At 36.1% G+C, this 23,472-nt stretch overlaps 1 protein-coding gene and 1 long non-coding RNA gene across 4 annotated transcripts in view; one reads left to right on the top strand and one right to left on the bottom strand.

The window, feature by feature from the left end:
* Window positions 1-3,866: 3,866 nt before the first annotated feature.
* Window positions 3,867-23,472, top strand: part of LOC144849819 (aspartate aminotransferase, mitochondrial-like) — a 234,676-nt gene continuing 215,070 nt past the window's right edge. Inside the window, exon 1 of the mRNA XM_078706896.1 lies at window positions 3,867-3,878. The gene's annotated coding sequence lies outside the window, so the exon portion shown is untranslated. The remainder of the gene's footprint in view (window positions 3,879-23,472) is intronic.
* Window positions 15,678-18,115, bottom strand: LOC144850637 (uncharacterized). 3 transcript variants are annotated; one of them, XR_013614101.1, is made up of 3 exons: window positions 17,866-18,115; window positions 16,450-16,515; window positions 15,678-15,777 (listed from the first exon to the last, which is right to left on the bottom strand). It is a non-coding gene; the product is annotated as an uncharacterized LOC144850637 (long non-coding RNA). The 3 variants fall into 3 exon arrangements; XR_013614103.1 differs by having other exon boundaries at window positions 17,892-18,115; XR_013614102.1 differs by having other exon boundaries at window positions 17,916-18,115.

The following is a 23,472-nucleotide window of genomic DNA, read 5'->3' as shown; positions in this document are numbered from 1 at the left end:
TTAAAACATAAATTTAAATTTAAAACAGAAATTTAAATTTAACTCATAAATTAAAATAAGTTTATTCTGAAAATAAAAATCAATATAGGCCAGCCTAAAATAAGTCATACCTTGTGTAGTAGGTATAGTATTAATGACTGGACTTGTTGTATTAGGTCTAGATTCTGTAAGTAGAAAACAGATAGATATAATAGATTCTTCTTACTTTATGGCCGACGTCTGTCGCGAACAACTATGTCATTTAGACTTACATTCATCTTTACCAGGAGAGGCATAAGCCAATATGTCTGATAAGTGGCAGTTTTCAGTGGGAGCAATCATAGTAATGCAATGTTCTTGCTTAGCGTTCCATAGTTTGAATGTTTTGCTTACTTTTTATATGTACTGTATGCCTATATGGAGAAATCTGAAATAAAGTTTAATAGAATATAAGTCTAACACGTAAGTCTTTCACTTATATAAATACAATTTTACTCTTACTTAATTGTTAGAACTAGATGGTAAGCGAGCGAAGCGATGGGTCCCCACAGATGGTTCTCGAATACAATTAGAAGCCACGGGGACATTTTTGGGACACTAAACAAAACTGGAAGTGTCCCCTTAATTGGGGTATTTGGAAATAAAGACAAAAATAACGAATACTGAATACCATAAAGAACACTATGTTGTGTGCCGTTATATTTTCATGGAGGTTGATTCAAATCCCAAGGTCAGGGGTTCAATTCTTACTTAGTGCCATATATGGTTATAACTCACCCTCTTTCAAATGCACTCTCTAAGCTTCAAATGAGTTTAATTGCATGATGCCTATTATATACTCTACGATAATCATTTGAATCCACAACTTTTTATTTGATGTTGTATGAGTAGGCCTAATAAAGTTTATTTTGTATTCTTGTTTATGTAACCATGTACACGTAGGCCTAATTCGATGGCTGGGTGGTGACCGAAAACGTGAGCTATAGCCGCAAAAAAATGACCCAGTTTAGTTCTTATAAACCTAACTACACTCCCAGTTCGATGACTCTTCATTTATCGGTCGTGGATCTAAAATTATCCGAACGCCACTCTTAGTGCTGATTATGTTTACTGTTATACAACACCCGACACTATACATTTGTATAAACGTATTATTAAATCTATCAAAATAGTATTTTTTAAAGAAAATCGGCCTCTCTTCAACATTATGATGCTCTTTACTCGAGCTGTTCAACCGGTTTTCAGCTATTAAAAACATCTATCGTAGGAGAAGATAGGAAAATGCGAAGCATCCTCGTATTATTGTGCGCGGGTATTTTTCAAGATGGACATCCATTAGATAGTGTATACCACGATTGGAAATCACCCCTATTTGTGGCAAATCGTTGAACCTAAATAATTTTTAATTGTCAACAACTAATTATCTAACTAAATTTAATTAGTAAACAGGGTTATATAAGGTGATTAAAATCAGTACCGAAAGTACGAACCAACAACTTTATATACCATCAAGTAAAAATTCTAGAAGGGGCGATTTACCGAATTTTTCCCTTACGTAAATTTATATATAGATTGTTATACCTCAAGTTACTTACTACTTTTATCAAACAAACATTTGACAAATACTTTCAGTTAAAAATTACACTAGACTACAAACAATAATTATAAATATATTTATATTCAAAAAGATTGTTTTAAGTAATGTAATAATAAATTAAAAAGCAGTATAGTTAAGGATATATAAAAGCTTGTCTTTCTATATATACAAAAAATCCCGACGCCGATCCAGGATTTCCGTTGTGGAATACAAATAAAAGAAAGAAAGTGCTACATTTTAAAAAAGAAGACCTGTAGTTTAGACTTTGTAGCAATCATTTAGGCAAAACAAACATGTTTTAATGTAAACAATTTACTATTATACTTCTACTAAAACGGGACACAAAATGACACTCACCTCTTAAACCGAATTGAATCTTGAATTGATCAATCATCCACTTCCATGCGATATAACAATTAGGATGTTGGCCACTTGATGGATTCTGTTGTGTGAGTATAAAGTCACCAGAACCTAAAGAATGACAATACAATTCTCCCTCTATTGACTCTATATACTCGTCATCCGGACAGTTACCCTTACTCATATCTATTATTAAACGGGAGAAACAAATTCATGTAACAATAATCCATGTATTTGTGTGTATTTTGTTATCATCTTAACACAAAAAATAGAAACTGTATACTTACCATATTGCGCTGCTTTACAAATAAACCGATATATAATAAAAACAAGAAGTTTCCAATACTGAAATGTGGTGGCTCATAACAAACCACAAGAGTTGATACAACTTCTCCATCTCATTGCTTTAGGTATAATATAAGATAATAAGATAACAGTCTCTTCAACTTTGCTTTCATCTCCATGGTAACACTAAACTATTATTTCCATGTCAATTTGTTGTATTGTGCTTAATTTGCAATAATATCCATCAACTACTCTGCGCATTCAGAAAATTAATATTTTCCTTTGTACGTGTTAAGTCCAAGTAATTTTAAAAACACTTGGGTTAGCAAAGTTAATCTACAACGCAAGTATTATAGATACCCCTGAATGCGTTTTAAATGAAGTCGATAAAATTGTATTTGATTTTATTTGGAATAATAAAACAGAAAAGATAAAAAGATTAACATTAATCAATGATTATAAAAGTGGTGGAGTAAATGCTCCAGACTTCAGATCTCAAGTCAAGGCACTACAAATGTCATGGCTTAAAAAATTGTACAATGATGACACTTCAAAATGGAAGTGTTTACCTAAAATGTATTTTAACAAAATAGGTCCAAGAGAGGTTATTGAAAATATATCAAATGTAAAATATAAAGAAACACATTACAGTAGTATGCCTTTATTATATAAATCAATGTTAAAGTATTTAGCTGAATTCAATCAATATTCTGTCAAAATGTCACTTTCCTATGAACAAATTATAGAACAACCTATATGGGGCAACAACTTGATAACACACAATGGTTTCTCACTCCTTTATAGGAATTGGATTAGATCTGGTATAACAAAGATGAAACATATTATAATTGATAACAGATTTATTAATACAAATGAATTACTATTTTTGTTAAATATCAAATCGAATTGGATTGCTGAATTGTCATGTCTACTAAAAGCAATACCACGAGAATGGAAAGATATAATTTATTCAAAAATTGATAATGTAAAAGTTAACGAAGTTATATCAATACAGTATAGTAAAATGAGTTGTAAAAACATTCGTCTCTTTTTTATAAAAAAAAAATGTAAAGAACCAACCAAGAGTAAAACAAAGTGGGAAACACATTTTAATATAGAGAACGATTGGTCACTGACGTGGAAAAGAAAAGTAAATGATATTAAAGATAACAAACTTAAACAGCTAAATTTCAAACTATTGCATTGTATTATTCCTACCAATAGAAGGCTCTTTAAATGGAATATTAATAATACAGACACTTGCCTGCAATGCAATGTAATAGAAGATGATAAACACTTCTTTTACCAATGTACTGAAGCAAATGATTTATGGAAATACATTAATGTTTATACCACATATAAGTTTGGAATTGAGGCAAACTTTCAAAATATTGTACTCGGTACCGGAAACAGATATGTTGACCACATGTTCTCTCTTGGATGCTTCTGTATCTATAAAGCACACATTTTGAAAAAAGTAAAGAAATGGAATTATGGTTCACTTTCTCGCCTCTTTTTGGCAGAAAAAAATAATAGGTTATACCTTAACCGACTATTATAATACGGTATATTCTACAGAGGTTTATATAACGCTGTACAATGACAATAGGTGGTTAAATCTTTATATAGAATTATTTAAAAAAAAATGAAAATAAATGAAATAAATATTAAAAACAAAACGAAACGTAACATATAAGTAAGCAACAATTATAACCATGAGACATAAAACTAAAACACAAGAGTAAGGAAAGAATTTTTAAAGCTTACTATAACTATTTGAATTTTATATTTTTATTTATGTTCTTATTGTAAAAAAAAAAAAAAAAAGAATTAAGAATAATAATTGTATTGCATTTTATATATTGTAAATATTTATTCATTTATATACCTTTGTCGTGGGTATGCATGTGTGCAATCATGTACTCGAATATATGCACTTGTGTGTTTTGTACAAAGACATAGACCTATTGTAGAAAGGAATAGTTAAAATAAAAGAAAATAATGAAAAAAGTGGATAATACATATAAAAGTATAAAGTATATATATATATATATATATATTTGACCGAGTTGTTTCGATCAAATCGTACTAAAGATAAAAGAAAGTACAAGAAAGTAACAGAAAAGAATAACAAGGGAATATATATTTGGATGAAGTGTAAAATCATTGTATTGATCATTTGAGAATGAAATGAATAAAATAGTGGTTAACGCCACAAAAGAGAAAAAAAAACACTATTATTTCCATGTCAATTTGTTGTATTGTGCTTAATTTGCAATAATATCCATCAACTACTCTGCGCATTCAGAAAATTAATATTTTCCTTTGTACGTGTTAAGTCCAAGTAATTCAAAAAGAGTTTTGACATAATTATTGTTAATTTACATTACGATCAAATTAATATTTTAAATTAAACATTTTTTGTACTATTTTTGCTTTATAACAAACAATTAAATGCTCTTATCTAATAGACGTAATGCATTATATATTGTTATTGTTTTTGTTATACTATTTTGTTTGTCTTGCAACTAATTACCTATTTTTAGCATACAGTGTAAATGTATTATTATTGAAGTATGTATTTAACGATTTGCCCCAAATAGGGGTGTTTTTCGATCGTGGTATACACTGTCTAATGGATGTCCATCTTGAAAAATACCCACAGACAATAATACGAGGATGCTTCGCATTTTTCTATCTCCTCCTACGATAATTGTTTTTAATGGCTGAAAACCGGTTGAACAGCTTGAGTACAGCATCATAATGTTGTTTCTTTAAAAAATACTATTTTGATAGATTTAATATACGTTTATACAAATGTATTTATTTGCGATGAATGGAACATTCCTATCTTTGTTCCACAAGTGTCTATTCCCTCAGGCGTCGTAAAGGCAAGTACTGTATACTCATAACAGAAATTAGATCCATTTTTTTTTCAATCTGTGCTGCAGAGGTTGGATATAGATTATTTTTAAACGGATAATGAGCTAGCGTTTTCAGTCACCGTATGTACAAATATTTATTATTGCAGTTAAACCACCCACATCATCACTCTTCCCTCACTGGCATGAGTAGCGTTGTAAAGCCAGTAGAGGATAGGCCTACAGTGCATCACGTGCCCTAAACGCAGAACAACTTTGGTGGGTAGGGTAGGAACCAACTTAAGTATGAATTAGCTTTAAGAAACAATTGAAAACCATTAGGCCTACTAATTAAGTTGAGTTAGATAATTTAATATTTATTGACGATTAAATCGAATTTATGATTTGCCCCGAATAGAGGTGGTTTTCACAAATTGTTTTACATTATAATAAACATATACACGTCGTAGTGATGTATCGTTACACGTACTGTACTTTTCAATCGACTAGGACGATGATAGTTTCAACAAAGTATTACATCGCAATGTTTTACTGTGTTTAGTGGTATATTATTTGTAAAACATAAAAACAATTAATATTTCGTTACTAAATGGATAAAGGATATATTTAAAAATTGTTCCTCTTTGCACCCATCCTCTTCCCCATCCCTCAACCCTAATGTTACATATAAAACACAAATTAAGTTTGTTTAAATTTGACTTAAACAATTGGTCTCATTTTGTGACAAGTTTCTCTTTCGGAAGTAATTCCCAGGGTGCTAATTTTAGTTGAGTACATAAATCACAGTGTCTATGTATTCGTTCCTGTAAACGACATGTATTATTGTCCTGCGGTACGTACATTTGAAATCGCCAGTTTTTTAACGCTGAAATTATTATGTATCCGAGAACCATCTGTGGGCACGACCTAGATGGTACGCGAGCGAAGCGAGCGTACCATATAGTTATAATAAAGCACAATAAGTATCAAAATTGTATTTTTGTTGTCAAAAGTCAATACCAATTTTTCGGGTGGCCGCTGAGTTACCAAATGCAAAACGATAGAAAGAACAATCGGGCTTTTGAAAGTGAGGTCGTTAAGGAAGGTGGCGACTCATGGAGGTTCAACTGTATTAATTGTATCCTTACTTGAAAACACTTTGCTGGTCTGCAAGTAGATCGCTTATTTTTTACAGTATATGATATACTTAATTGATTAATTAATGATATACAGTATTCGAATTGTTAAACTTAAAATTGTAGTAGGCATGTTGATGATTGAATTAAAAAAAACTCTTTATACTTACCTGATTTGCAAACGGTCCAGTACAAAATAAAAACCAAACATTTCTCATACTGAAATTCCATTTTTGCAGCTTAAAGAAAAGTCATACAACAATTATATAATTCTTGATTTAGAGCTACAATATTGATCCAGAAGTATCTCCATGGTAACACTTAATGCTTAATTTACTGTATATCCAATGAAATATGTATGTATTGTGGTGTATAATTAAGCTGTGAATAGACTGTTCTACTTAAAAAATGAAAAAAACTATAATTAAGTCCAAGTAGTTTAATCTAGAAACTTATTATTGTGTTGAAAATGAATGAATTTTCTACTGCAATTATATTTATTTGATAGAGGAAATATATGTATTTCCTCAATGCTATAATATATATATATATATGTTCCCTCAATGCTACAATTTGTGTTTATTTCTGGTAAATGTTGACAAACAAATGTTTTTTTCTTGTTTTTATTCGTTTGTTTCCTACTGCTCGGCTTTTTTTACTTTGACTTTCTTAATTTTTTTCTGGTTTTGCAAAATGATAAAACAATTTAAAGCCAATGGAATATGTGAATATTTAATAGCCATGGCATTCATTCATATGAAGAGCTTTCTGAGGATTGAACCAGGGACGAATGAGATTACAATCTCACTCTTCCCGGATTGAACATCAGTACAGTATTTCAAAGTATACTGTATACTGGTTTGTCTGTACACTTGATATTTAATTGGTAATATCCACCTTGTTAAATAGATCAGTCAATATTTCAACTCATTAAATATTCTCACCATTCAACTCACATTTGTATATTATAACACACTTGATTGTATTCTTTTCATCTATCTATTCAATTATCTATTCAATTACACATCACGTGTCATTCGAAATTAGCCCTATTTAACAAAAAGTGATATCTTATAGTGATATTCAGTTCCGTTCAGTTTCCTTTAATCATTGAGAAATTTTGCCATGTGAAGTTGTTGACTGAAAATGTTCTACTCCACGTCTAAAGTTGCAGTACTGCCTATTTTAATGCCTAGTTTCCCGGCCTGGCATTCGTCAATAATTTACCATGTATAAATTGAATAAAAGTAGGTGTGTTATAAAAGAAATAATGAATGTTTTGAATTCATAAACAGTCATTATTTATATACCAGTTCAACATTAGCACCCAAATGAAATTATTTCAAGTAGTTTACTATTATATTTATCAGTTTGCCAGTTCTATTGCTGTATTCTTTACTATAAAGTTCCAATCTGGTTTTTATTATGTGTGGTGTTCTTTCGAATCCAATTTAGGTTTTCAATATTGGCCGTTTTTATTATTAAAATTAAATAAAACTTATGTTATATTTAAAACAAATCTTGGTAATTATTAAATCAGAATTATGCAGGGTATTTAAAACATATCTAAAATTTATTTGAAATCCGTCTTGAATTCTTAATCATCGTTGTCATCAGTACATTTCAAATGCGGAGGTGAAATTGTTTTTTCATACTCAATTTCATACTCATCCAACAGCGAGTAACTCACCAATTACAGGATAGATAAACTATTTAATAATTTATCGTGCTTATAAACTAAGTCTCATTTGAGGCTTAGGGAGTGGAGTTGAAAGAGTCATGAGTTACAACCCTGCACTAGGTCAGGATTGAACCCGCGACATTGGGATTGGAAGGCAAGCACGTTAACCACCAAGCTACAGCTCCACTACTAGCTCCACAGCTAAGCTTGTTGCCACATCATCTGAAATAATAGAAAATAATTAATGTATTTATTTTCTGAAGATTAAGAAAAAATGGACTTAAATGATACGTATATACAGAAAAGCCTTGAAAAGAGGTCTTCTTTGGTTTGCAAACGTAATTGTGAAAAGAAGCCCATCTCGAATCAAGATAGACTTTCCGAATATCACAGAAATGGTACATCAGTGAACTGTATACTATTAATTTTAAATTTAAAAAATCGGTAAATTCTTACTTCTTTTAAGAAAATTATTGCTTAAAACAAGAATTATGTGAATAATATTTTAATTCCAGATAGACATTGTATATAAGTATATTATTCATGTTAATTGATTCAATTGTTTTATTACGCCTTTAATTGCGTATCTTTTATATCCCATATGAGTGTAGTATGTAGTTTAGTAAGTGTATAATGATAATTTGACTTTCCTGAAAGTTTCCTTTCTATCTATTTAAAGTTTTGCCAACATCCAACGCCAGTCTAGCGCCCCCTACCTGGTTTGACTTACATATCATGGCCGCTGGTTGTTATGTTAGTGTTGTGATATTTGGTTTTGACGAATAAAGATCTTATTACACTTGAGTCTTACGTGTCCGGTCGTCTTTATTGTGGTGTGCCTTTTGCCATACTGGCGTGGTGGCAGCTATACGATTACGAGCCCATCCACCATTATTCGACTAGTACTGGTGAGTAGCCTACCCAATCTAGTAGGCCTAGCCCAACAAATCGAGCTAGCATATCATCACATACTCTACGCTTTCACAGGCGCCGATCGGCTGTTGCTTCACACGTGCAACTGACAACACCTAGACTTCTGTATACATTTCTTACCATGGCCGGTACTAGAGCACCCAAGCAATGGTGCTTAACCAAGAATGAAACTATAAATACCTTCGAAAACTGGAAGCAAAACCTTATCTACACACTCTCACTTGATGCAAATTTTGCCCCATTTCTCCTAGATGGTTCTGTTTGGCGTTCCAAAACCAGGGCATCCCCCCTTCGCGGCTTAACTGACGACAATGAGGAGGTACCTGTTGCACGTCGTCATACCGCCCAACAAAAACTCACTATCCTTGAACTCATGCTCGGTCAGATCGCTAATTTTTGCCCTATAATTTCCCGGAATACCATTGTTAAAAGCTCCTCCTCACTTTCACAAATTTGGCAAACTATCCGACTGCATTATGGATTCCAGTCAACCGGCGCCCATTTTATTGATTTTGCTGATATACATTTACAAGATAATGAAAGGCCGGAAGATCTCTATCAGCGCTTAGTTGCTTTCGTCCATGATAATTTACTACGTCAAGTCGGGGGAATTTCCCACCATGATGCCCAAATACAGGAGGACGAAGAATTTTCACCCTCGTTGGAAAATTTGGTAGTTCTTACTTGGCTCTCTCTCATCCACAAAGGCCTTCCTAAGTTAGTTAAGCAAAGGTATGGTACCGAGCTCCGCACTCTCAGGCTTTAGACTCTCTCTTAGAAGAGTTACGAACTGCGGATGATGCGCGTGTTTTTCGGTCATCCACATTTCGCTCTCCTTCAGCTTTCACACCCCGCTCCACTGATTCACGCCGAAATTCCAACCCTCGGCAGTCATTCTCCCGACCACAGTTTTCTCAACACAAGTCCTGTCCTATCTGTAAACAGAGCGGCCGATCGGACGACAAGCATTTCCTCAGTGAATGCCCTCATTTGCCCGAGTCAGACAGGAAATACATGGCTAAGGCCCGACAAATCGTTGGCATCATCGATGATGATAACACCTCGGATGAGCCTGGTGATAATAGTGCACCGTCGACAGCTTTACGAGTCCAAGTTCGCCAGTCCCCATACCTTGACACATTTCACCAACACCACACAGCCAGAATCACACTCGACAGTGGTGCTACAGGAAACATGATTGCCTTTACTGCTGCCACTGCCCTTGGCGCCACCATTAAAAGTAGCTCTCAGTCTGCCCATCAGGCTGACGGATCTTCCCCACTTTCGGTCGTAGGCGAAACAACAATCATTTTCACAAGGGACGACAGGGAATTCAAATTTGAGGGTCTCGTTGTCGAAAAACTTGACGTCGACATTCTTGCTGGAACTCCTTTTATGGAGCTAAATGATATCGCCCTCCGACCCGCGAAGCGGGAAATTAAATTGGTTGACGGTACCACGTACATCTATGGTTCCCAGGTACAGGGCCTTCACCATAACACGGTTCGTCGTGCTTGTGTGCTTCGTGCTCCTGAAGGGGAGACCACTATATGGCCGGGAGAATTTATCGAGGTAGCCATTCCGTCTGACTTTATCCAACAAGATGACGTGTTTGCTCTCGAACCACATAGTAAGGGTACGTTTCCTCGAACCTGGCCAAAGTTTGACTTGGTCTCTAGTGTTGCGGGAAGGGTACGCATCCCAAACTCCACCGACACACCTCAGGTCATCAAACGACACGAACATTTTTGCCAAGTCCGACCCACCTTTGTGCCATTGTCGGCCAAAAATGCTATTCCCCAAAAGTCGCCATCTAAGCCCTGTAAGCCTCCTTCCTCTGTCGCGTTTTCTGATTATGTCAAGCTAGATCCAGACCATATCCTCCCACAGAATGTGAAATCCCAATTCCAATCCATTCTTACTGAATACAATGTAGTTTTCGATCCTATGATTAAAGCCTACAACGGCTCTGTTGGCCCATTCCAGGCTGTTGTTAACATGGGACCTGTACAGCCTCCTCAGAGGAAGGGTCGAGTTCCTCAGTACTCCAGAGATAAACTGGTTGAGCTACAGGACAAATTTGATGAGCTTGAGGAAGTGGGAGTATTTGTTCGCCCCGAGGACGTCGGTGTCCAAGTCGAATATCTTAACCCATCTTTCCTTGTCAAAAAAGAGAGTGGTGGTTACCGTCTGGTTACAGCATTCGCCGAGGTCGGACGATATGCGAAACCCCAACCCTCCCTTATGCCGGATGTCAACTCCGTTCTACGTAACATCGCAAAATGGAAGCACTTAATCACTACTGACCTCACAAAGGCCTTTTACCAGATTCCTTTGTCTCGCGGTTCTATGAAGTACTGCGGCGTTGCCACACCATTTCGAGGTGTCAGAGTTTATGCCCGGTGTGCCATGGGTATGCCTGGTTCAGAGACCGCCCTCGAAGAGCTGACTTGTCGGGTACTGGGGGATTTGATTAAGGAGGGAGTAGTAGCAAAGCTTGCGGATGACCTTTATTGTGGAGGGGACAGTTTAGAGGAGTTAATTTACAATTGGCGGCGTCTACTCCAATGCATTTACAAGTGTGGTCTGCGATTGTCTGCTAGCAAAACGGTGATTTGTCCACAAACTACAACCATTCTTGGGTGGACCTGGTCCCTAGGGTCTATTCGCGCAAATACTCATCGTATCTCAACGTTAAAGGCATGCACTCCACCACCGACGGTAAGAGGTTTACGCTCCTTTATCGGGGCATATAAGGTGCTAGCACGCGTTTTACCTCAGTGCGCATCTCTCATCGCTCCACTGGAAGAAGCCATAGCCGGCTTACAGTCCAAAGAAACAATACATTGGTACGATGCCTTACATGAAGCATTTAAAGTAGCACAGAACGCACTTGACTCAAACAAGGTCATAGTTTTACCTCATCCCGATGACCAACTGTGGATCGTTACGGATGGTGCTGTTAAAAGTCATGGTCTAGGCGCAACCTTATACGTTACTCGTGAATCCAAACCACAGTTAGCCGGTTTTTTTGTGCCAAACTCCGTGCACGTCAGGTCACATGGCTACCCTGCGAGATCGAAGCTTTGGCTATCGCGGCAGCCGTTAAACATTTTAGTCCTTTTATTATCCAGTCTCGACATAACACATGTGTCCTAACTGACAGTAAGCCATGCGTCCAAGCGCTCGAAAAGCTATGCAGGGGAGAATTCTCAGTCAGTCCCCGTGTGTCCACCTTCCTGTCCACCGCTAGCAGGTACCAGATTTCTATTTGGCACCTGGCAGGCTCAGCCAATGTCCCATCCGACTTTGCTAGTCGCAACGCTCCACCATGATCAGTTGACAACTGTCAGGTTTGCTCATTTGTCAACGGCGCGATAGAGTCAACGGTACTACGTTCATCGATACGTGATTTCATTACTGGAGACGCCAAACTCCCGTTCACCAGTCGGCCAGCTTGGCTAGCCATCCAATCCGAGTGTCCAGACCTTCGGCGTGTAAAAGCTCATCTTATTCAAGGAACGCGTTCATCTAAGAAGTTAACCAATGTCAGGGACATTAAACGGTACCTTAACTGTTGTTCCATTGGAAGAGATGGTCTCCTTGTAGTCAACCGCACTGAACCACTCTCACTTAAGCATGAATGTATCATTGTCCCTCGCCCAGTATTAAACGGACTGCTGACATCACTTCACGTCCGGCTAGATCACCCAACTAGCCACCAACTTAAGTTATCCGTTCGCCGCCACTTCTTTGCGCTTGACTTGGACAAAACCGTCGAACAGGTGTCAGAATCGTGTCATCACTGTGCCTCGATCCGTACTGTACCCACCACCGCAATTGAACAGTCCACTGATGATCCTCCGTCGAAGCTCGGAGTCACCTTTGCCGCCGATGTCCTAAAACGCGAGCGTCAACTTATTCTTGTTGTCAGAGAGACGGTGACGTCTTACACCCTTTCGTGTTTAATCAGCGATGAGAAACACGATACTCTCCGTGATACCTTAATTTGCTTATGCATTGGCATGTGTCCCGTGGAGGGCCCTTCAGCAACCATCCGCACAGACCCTGCCCCGGGCTTCATGGCACTCGTCCACGATCCCGTCTTACTGAAACATAGGATTTCGATCGAAATTGGCAGAGTTAAGAACATCAACAAAAACCCGGTTGGAGAGAAAGCTGTACGCGAACTGTCAGAAGAGTTACTTCGGCAGGAGCCTGGTGGCGGTCCCATCTCACCGACAGTGCTTGGTGTCGCCACATCTCGTCTTAACTCCCGTATCCGAACACGAGGATTGTCGTCTCGCGAAATGTGGACACAGCGAGATCAGTTCACTCATGACCAAATCCCTATTTCTGACCGCAAGTTGATTATCAGCCAACAGCACCTCAGAGCCTCTAATCACGCACACAGTGAAAAGTCCAAGGCACCCGTCGCGTGTGCAGCACCTGACGTTTCTATTACGGTTGGTGATTTAGTCTACCTGTGGACAGATCGTCGCAAGACATGTGCACGAGATCGCTATCTCGTTGTTTCTGTAGATGGAAAGTGGTGCAACGTCCGAAGTAGTGGAGCTGTAGCTTGGTGGTTAACGTGCTTGCCTTCCAATCCCAAGGTCCCGGGTTCAATCCTGACCTAGTGCAGGGTTGTAACTCATGACTCTTTCAACTCCACTTCCTAAGCCTCAAATGAGACTTAGTTTATAAGCACGATAAATTATTAAATAGTTTATCTATCCTGTAATTGGCGAGTTACTCGCTGTTGGATAAGTATGAAATAAAAAAAAAAAAAAAAAAAAAAAAAGAAAGTTTACGCACTCACAATTGAGAAGCGCTACTTATCGTGTAAATAAATCAGAGTGTTTTACTGTACCGACTGACGTTCATCATTCTCCCACACCAACCCCACAACGCCACTGCGACACCTCTGATGAAGAACCTGATTTCACAGTTGATCCGTCTCCATTTCCTCCACCCGAGGTACCGTCAACTCTTTCAGCCTCTCCTAATGAGGTGAACGACAAGTCATCATCCATACAGACCCCGGAAGAATCACCAATGGAAGTTCCAGCACAGTTGTCTCATCGCACATCCACACGTTCACGCAGATTCCCTAGTCATCTCTCTGACTACGTTCTTGATTTATAATGTTTCATACGTATTATATAGTTAAGTTTCGACCATTCAATGTAGATTTTGAGTGCTTTTGCTTGCTTTGTTTTGTTTTTGACTTTTGTGTTTTATGAGAAGAGAAAAAAAAATGATTACGCCAGTCTAGCGCCCCCTACCTGGTTTGACTTACATATCATGGCCGCTGGTTGTTATGTTAGTGTTGTGATATTTGGTTTTGACGAATAAAGATCTTATTACACTTGAGTCTTACGTGTCCGGTCGTCTTTATTGTGGTGTGCCTTTTGCCATACTGGCGCAAAGTATTTCTTAATGTCGATGTTTTCCACACATTGTTGCCATGCATATTTTTTTTTATTGGTATTCACTTACTTGCATTGACCCCTAAATTAAATATAAAAGCTCTTATTTAAACCCCTAAACGTTGACGAATCCGAGTACCCTGTGTTAAAAATCGGCCATACGTGACGATTAATGAATGGGTTGATATGGATGGCTGGGGTAGACAACAAAAACCCACCCGGAAATTAACACGTCTGATTTGCGTCGTCACGAGCAAACTTTGATATGAGCAAGGTAAGTAGAGCGGGGTTGGTGAAATCTGTCCATGTTACTTTTCTGTCCATATTGTCCATAATAGGGACTAGAGTGCGCTGTTGTTTGTCCATAATAGGTAACTTTCATAATTAGCTGTCCAAAATAGGTGACTTTTTGTCCACAATGGGGGAGTTTATTGGAGTAGTGCGCCATCCATTGTGTTGTCCATAATAGGTGATTTTTTGGCGTACTCGTACGTACGTAGTTTATTTCGCGAGTACTAATTTGTTTTCTGTTCAGGCTTCGAGGCTACCTAGGAGGCCTAATTAGTATAACTATATTTATTTAAGTCTCTCTAGCTTAGGCCTAGGCTAGTCCTGTTAGTTAGGCTACCTCTAGTACCTAGACCATTTTTTATTGTCCACTAATAATGAAATGTGAGATTTATTCAATAACAAATAATTTAATTTGAACTTCATTTTAGGTTTTGAATGTTAGTACGGACAGACATTACGCAACTTACCATACTATTGCAAGTTTAAATAAATCACCCAACCCACCCGTTCTTTTACAAAAATAAAAAATACCCCATAATAATACTCTAATATTGAAGAAGTTTTATTTGTTTGAAATAATGAAAATGTAAACTGTTATTTTTAATGCATTGGTGTTTCAATGTAATTGTTGTATTTTTTTTTCTTTGGACTTTATTTTGTTTTGTTAACAGTAATAATAAAAATCAACTTCATCAATTTAATATTGCAAAAGAAATCACAGTTCAGCACTTCATTTCGTCATTTTAGGTCCTTCCCTTTTAGGTCCTTCCCTATTTCAAAATCCTGGATCCACATAGCTCAATGACAAATCATCCCAGTCTGAAGTTGATCAACAGCAGCACATCTCATCCATTTATTATATTGTTGTTTAATTAAATGAATCAATTTTAATGTTTAATAATAAGAAATAGACAATAAATCAAGTTTACATACACGCAGTGTACAATCAACACCTTTGTTCTGTATTCAGAACAGTTTATTCAAAATCTAAATCACATTAAAAAATACTGAATTATATTAATTTTCAAAGTGTAAAAACATGGTTAAACTACAATTTAAAAAATAGCAAAGATAAATAAAATACACCATAATTATTATGTTTATTACTATAATTATTTAATTATTAATCGATGATATCAATCAAAGTTATTATGTTGAAGTGATGTACTTTTCCATTTCAACAGCATACTGTATATGAGCAGAATATCAAACATCTGTATGCCTATAATAAAAAAAGGAAATATTTAAATACTATAATAATGTTTAAGTATTGTATAATGCAAGTAACTTCAATCTTAGTATGCTGAGACAAATTTTCATGTTGTATGGTGGGACACAGTTATGTTTAAATATTTTATTGCATTTAAAAAAAAGATATGTAGGATTGTTTTACTAAATTTAAGTTTATACCAGTTGTCAGAGTCAATTATTACCATACTCACTAGATGAAAACTGATGTTAAATGTTTTAAAGATAAAGGCTTTATTGAATGAATGCTTTAATATAACATTTAATTAAATTTTATATATTTTCCGCATGAATTTGTTAGTGGATTTATCTATTCTTTGTACAGTGATTGTAATGTTTATAATGAATGGAAATAAAAAAGAAATCTACTTTTAATTTCTTAGCAATTCAAATGAATAGAACATTTCAAATCAGAATGTTAAAAATTAATTTTCATGTATTGTCAGTAAGTTTTTCTACTACGGTAATGACAATATTATGTTTGTCTAAATTGTATCCTTCTTTTCGAGATTACTTTTGCAAACAAATACTTTTTCTAAATAGGCTTCTTCTTGGGATTTTACAGTATCTTGGTCATATTGAAAAATCTCCTAAAATATGTAAAGTATTTTTCTTCAATTGTAGGTTGGGCCTATCTGTTACTTACCCTAGTTAATAGAAATGTCCATGCTACTGTACTATAACATTGATGAGAAGATACACTGTACACAATCTGTAATACATGCAGAAAATATGAGAAAACAATTGAGATTTAAATAGATGACATAATAACATACAGTAACAATAGCTGTGGTTCTACTATACTGCCAACCTATACCCCTTTCACACCAAAACTCCGGAGAGTCTCCGGAGACACCCCGGGGTTTATGACCATTCAAAACGTCGAGAAACTCCGGAGATACCCCTTTCACACCAACCTAGCGCCACCGGGGTTAATAAAATAAAATTGTAAATGTCGCCCTCTATTTTTTTTGTTTACATAGCGACGATCATTAGAATAATTTTAATTAACAATATTTTTAATTTAATAATTACTTTCAAAAGTCTCAGAAGTAATATAATGTTTTATTGATACTACTTATTATTTTTTAAACCCGCTATATATTTTGTACAAATATTTAAAGTATTTTGAAATAAAACTAAAGCAATGGGTGATCGTGTGAGGATGACCTTTTGACCCGAAACACTCCGGAGTTTGATGTTGGTACCTTTCACACCAAAACACCGGGGTGTCCCCGCAGTTCGCTCTCCGGAGAATGTTCAGCTGTTCAACCCCGCAGTTTTAAACTCCGGAGTTGCTTGATTTTACCTTTCACACCAAACAGCGGGGCGTCAACTCCGGGGTGTCTCCGGAGTTTTGCTTTTGGTGTGAAAGGGGTATTACTAACTGTCCGAACTGTCTGGATAAGACTCATTCATTTACAAAATAATAAAAAAACAAAAATTTTAATAGGTCAATCTAGCAATCTAGATGTCTGTGATTTGAAAACAAACTACCAATAGGTCTAGTAGTAGACTAGGCTAGTAGCTGATTCCGGTCTTCAAAGTATAGTAGTAGCGGTGGTGGCAGTGGTATTAGTAAAACTAAAAGACTGTATAGTGACTAGTCCGCCAGACCTGACCTGCAGTATAGAGTTACGAGTAAAATAGTATGTTAGTCTGTAAAATATTCATATTAAAATAATAAAAATCAAAAAAATAGATAACTGAGGATAGGCCTAGTTGTTTGTAGTAGGAAAACCTATCTACCTAATATGGAGCCCATGTCATTTGTATTCCTCTGTAGCAGGGAGGCACCCCCTGCTGTAAGCTAGGCCTAGAAAAAAAAGCTCACATTTCATTAGTGGACAATAACAAATGGCCTCTAGCTAGGCATAGGCTAGTAGTAGTAGTAGGCCTGAGGTAGCCTAACTAACAGGACTAGGCCTAGGGCCGAGCCTAGGCCCTAGAGGCTAGAGAGACTTAAATAATTATACTAATTAGGCCTCCTACTAGGCCTAGACCTAGGGCCTAGGCCGCCTCGAAGTCTGAAGAGAAAGCAAATTAGTATTTTAACTATTACTTCTACTCGCGAAATAAACTACGAACGTACAAGTACGCCAACAAAATCACCTATTATGGACAACACAATGGATGGCGCACTACTCCAATAAACTCCCCTATTGTGGACAAAAAGTCACCTATTTTGGACAGCCAATTATGAAAGTTACCTATTATGGACAAACAACAGTGCCCTCTAGTCCCTATTATGGACAGAAAGTAACCTATTATGGACAGAAAAGTAACCTATTATGGACAGATTTCACCAACCCCGCTCAATCTTTCCGTCTCTGGGGGGTTGGGGTGTGCAAAAAAAATAGCAATATCTTAGTTCTAAATAGAGATATAGTTTAGTTTTAAATAGATATATATATATATATATTATGTAGTCGATTAACTAAGCTATCTCTATTTAAAACTAAGATATCTCAATTCAAAACTAAGATATCTCTATTGAAAATTAATATATCTTGTTAATGATTAAATGACAGTTTGGCCCGCCATATTAAATGTAGCATTTTACTGTTCTCATGTAAACCACTAAACGCATCCGAGATACCAGGAAAGAGTTAAATTACAACTCTTCCCTGGAGATACTATGTAGTTAAAAATTGATCATGTGTGTCGTGATGATTAATGAATGGGTTGGTATGGATGGCTGGTAGATAACAAAAACCCACCCGGAAATAAACACGCCCGGTTAGCGTCGTTACGAGCAAACCTTGATCTGAGCAGGGTAAGTTAAATTATTGCTTTATATTTAGGAAAATATGTCAATATAATTAATGAAACCTGGAAGAATTATGATCACCTATAAGAAATGTGTAGGGGTCTAGTACAGTCAATGGATCTACACCAGATGTCCTAACAGGGCCGACAAGCAACAAGAAGAGAGGAGAGGCGTGGGATTGGTTCGTGAATGTTTCTGCCGGCCTTGTGACCGAGAAACTCAGTCCATTAAAAGTCGATTATTTTGGTTGTAATGTAATGTAATGTAATGCGACATTTATATACCGCTATTTCATGAAGATCAGAGCTATGTGGACTTAGATGTTAAACCTTTTCAACAACATTCTTCTCCCCTAAGGTACCATTACGTCTGTCCACGACAGTGTGTGCGTGTGTGTGAACACCGGGGTAACTCTCTACTCGTCTCGAAAGATATGTACAGTACTAGGTTCTTTAAAGTGCACACGAGCAATGAGCAAACACTGGACCAGAACCATGGAGCAAGTGAGCCTCGAACCCTTGGCGATGTTATGGCTATGTATTACTATTAATACGGTTCCACTGTCTTAACTGCTCGGTCACTCACTCACTCAATATATAAATGTTGTCTTCTATCCTTATATATTATTTTTCACTAAAAATAACCAAAATGCCGCGTTTATATCCGTCTTTACACAAAATATATTAGATAATGCCTGGTGTATGCATTCATTGTTTATGAATAATTTTCTTTTATATAGCACGTGATTGTACAGTAGGACAGTAGAACCACTGGGACACTATTCAGGGGAACCTCTAAAGCTACACTTCCCCGCGAAACAAGGGTAAATAATTGAAATCGGTCGCGTTTAATTTTGGTCGCGATGAAGTAATATCAACATCCTGTATGTTGTATGGAACGCCGCTAGATACGCTTTTTATCATATCGGTTACGTTTAATATCGGTTACGTATTATTTTGGTCGCGCTAATTTGTATGAGGCGCACTAGATACATTTCTACTTTCTTCTTTAATTAAAACGCTCATTATGATTTCAGTTAATTTTACTTCGTCTGAATATAGAATTTATAATAACTAGAGAGTGAGCTCGCTTCGCTCGCTCCCCCTCTAGGAAATGTAGACGATGGTTCTCGGAATGATAATTATTGTAAAAAGGACGTTCCCCTTCTACGTTACCATTATTGAAAATGCTTGGCTCGCTCCCCCTCTAGGAAGTGTAGACGATGGTTCTCGGAATGATAATTAGGGTACAGAGGACGTTTTCCTTGTACGTTACCATTATTGAAAATGTTTGACATTCGTAAAACTAAATCTACTCTGTTTCACAGTGTCTTAGATGATTAATAACATTTATAGTATTGTGTGTATTGTTTGGTAGGACCCTTATAAGGCGGAGGTGGGGAGGCGGAGTTCATTTGAGGGAGGTGCTTATTCGAGGGATATGTTTAATTTTATAGTTTTAATAATATGGTAATATTTATAATCAAATAAAATCATCTAATAGATATGAAAAGTGGTAAAAAAGAATAACAAATGCTTGGTACTGTAAATTGTAGATAACAGTGCGATGAATTTAAATAGTATAATTGTGTTATTATAAATAGAATACAATATTGTGTGTATAAATGTGGGGAGGCGTTTATTATATAGTTGGGTTGGGGGGTGGGGCAATTATTATTCAAAGTGATGTTTAATTGGGGAGGCGTTTATTCAAATAAATGCCATCCTAATAATTAATACATTATTTAATTTAAACATCTTTTGAAACTAACTTCCGCGACAGAGTGGGCCGTTTCGGCCAAGAAGGAAGACGTTTTAGACGGCTTGCAACATGGGTTGACATCTCGGTCCTAACGGGACACAGATAGCCTACAGTTATTCCTGCCAGCTTACTCAATAAAACTCGGCTATCGGGATTTCACTCGAGTCATATCATCAGATCTCCCTATGTAATTTTATAATACTATTCCCACAATATATTCCGATGCTTTATGGCGTATAGTTAATTTGATCTTTATTATTTGCAGTATAATTTTTAACTACTGTACCTTCACACGCGCAGTCCGATCCAAAAATAAACAAAAAACTAAAATGGCTATAGCCACTAACGGCCAACTTAGTTGAAACCGGGAAGTTGCAAGGTGAACATGTGAACTCATCGTGAACCCGGAAATTGAAATTGAATTGAAAATCAGATGTCCTCTAACCATTAGACCACTGGGGCTTTTATGGTATAGTTTAAACCCGATTGGATTGCGACTCTTTAACATTATCGGCGTGGTACGGCGGAACTGCTGCTATGTCATAGCAATTGTTTCATAATCATTTTTTTTTAATATGATTTTTTCAGAATGAATAGGCCACTGTTATTGGACAACATGGTTGAATCAGGTAACGTATGTGCCTCTATTATTTATTCGAATATACTTATTGACTTTCATGATCTTTCATTTATCAAAGGATTTTATAACTTGTTTTTTTTCATATTAGGGAGTATTTATATATAACTTTTTTAAATGTCCATATCTTACTAGTCTGCTAAATTCTTAATTGTTTCATCTCCCATCTTTTGATTCTCTTGGATTTTTACCTCCGACGCTCTTTGCGAACGTTTTCAATTTGCTGCACATTTTTTGCTGCATTATTTGTATGAAATTGTTTGATTTGATGTTTTTAATTAAAGGCCTTTTGTAAAAAATCCTCAATCAAAACTTTTTGGCTGCTACGGATTTTTATTTGCCTTACTGAATTGTTTTTGATGTTTTTTTAAAGTGAAATAAAGATCACGATATATATATATATATATATATATATATTTACTCCATGAATTTATTGATAATACATGTTAATATTGAAACACCCAAAAGAATAATGGCCTGATCTTCAATAAATGCCTACCTTGAATGATGGCTCACTCTAATAATCGCTCCCTTAAAAACCCTCTAGAACAATAAACGCCCTGGACTTATATTCGAACAAATACGGTACCCTTAATGTTGAAAAACACAGATTCCATATTCTCCCCTCTTCTGTCACATGATGATGGTTATAAAGATGATGGCGATGATATGATAATGTAAGCCTAATGATGCCTCATTTAAAAAAAGATGTTTTATTTTGCATTCTTTATTCTATTTTATGGTCTGCAGTACAGTCACTTTAAAAGTGTTATGAATGCGCTTTATTTTCTTTAATTTTTCTAGAAACATCTGAAAAATCTTTTAAAGAGGCTTTAGTATGTTTCTCAACTTGGTATGATGACCGATCACTCATCAGGAAACTGAAAGTTTTGTATCAAGGTTATATTGCAGAAGCTGAAATACACAATGCTTCTAAAACTATGGACTTATTGAAACATTTGACTGATTCTGGAGACTTAAGCTCAAACGATCTCACCCTTCTTTATGATACCATAAAGGCCACTAAACAGTTTGCGATTGTAAACAAACTTCGAATTTACATTCCATCTTTTCCGAACATTAAAGAACGAATTATTTCAAAATTCAGTCATCATCATCAAAAAATTCTGAATTTAGGAAATAAACTGATAGAGGAGGATGTGATAAAAATAGATAATGTGTACAATGATCCTCCAAAGAATTTTAAAGATGGGTGGGATCTTATACTCCATCTACAACACAAAGAAATAATTAGCGATGACAAGGAAAAAATGGATAACTTTATTGAAACCTTGAAAAATGTTGGACTACCTGGGGCTGCAGAAACTCTTACTAAAGGTATGAAGAAAGTGTCTCTTTTTAAATATTCCAGAAGTAGGCAGGCACTGCTAAAAGTATGTTTGGGCCGGTGCCAACCGGAAGTACACACTTTGACGTTCCGGATACTATTCTTTATTAACATACTTTCTTACAATCCGGTGAAAACTAGAAAGAAATGCAACATAACAGCATTAAATAAAAAGTACACACTTGCTACCCAAGCGCTACACATACAAAGTATAGGGCCTCAAAATTCGGCTAGCCTAGAGCGAAAATGCTCGTTAAAGGATTCAATAAAAAATAAACAAGTAACAAAATCTGGCTTACCACAATTGGCCAGTGACAAACAACAACAACAAACTTCTTGGAAGAGAGATGAGGATCTCCAAATCAAAATGGGTTAAAATTTAATCAAACAAAAATACTAACAAACTACTATTTATCAACTTTGAGTTTTATATAATGCTTGAACAACAACAACAAAGTATTAGCCATCCTTTCCTCCTCTTTTCCCTAGCTAGCTTGCCGTTAAATAATTATAGAGAGGTAGTTTCAATAAACCGTTATAGTATGTTTATAAATAATCTGGTAATGAAATAAAAATATTCACAATGAGAGAATATATATATATCCGTACCACGCCGAGAATGTTAAAGAGTCGCTATCCAATCGAGTTTGAACAATACAATACCATGAAAGCCCCAGTGGTCTAATGGTTAAGACAACTGCATATCAAGCAGACGGTCCGAGTTCGAGTCTCGGTTGGGGCCACTTATTCTTATTCTCACAGATTTCCTCATCTTTATCGTTTCAAATTAATTAATTAAATTTCAGTATATCACCGGGCGGTTTAGAATTAATGTTCATTGCATGATGAGTTTATATATATAAAAGTATCTCTTCGGAGATCCCGCCTCGTGAATAAAAATACTGAAAGATGAGGGCGTATCAATTTGATCTCTGGTGCGCGTGCGTACAACTGAGGACTAGTGCTGTTCCGCCGTACCACGCCGAGAATGTTAAAGAGTCGCTATCCAATCGAGTTTGAACAATACCATGAAAGCCCCAGTGGGCTAATGGTTAGGACATCTGCATATCAAGCAGACGGTCCGAGTTCGAGTCTCGGTTTTTCTCATTCTCACAGATTTCCTCATCTTTATACAAAGATTTTTAAATGTATC

The sequence above is a fragment of the Antedon bifida genome, chromosome 8, assembly GCF_963402885.1.
Source record: "Antedon bifida chromosome 8, ecAntBifi1.1, whole genome shotgun sequence".
Lineage (NCBI taxonomy): Eukaryota > Metazoa > Echinodermata > Crinoidea > Comatulida > Antedonidae > Antedon > Antedon bifida.
Note: the sequence above shows the minus strand (reverse complement) of the source record. Positions and strands in the feature narration are given on the sequence as shown.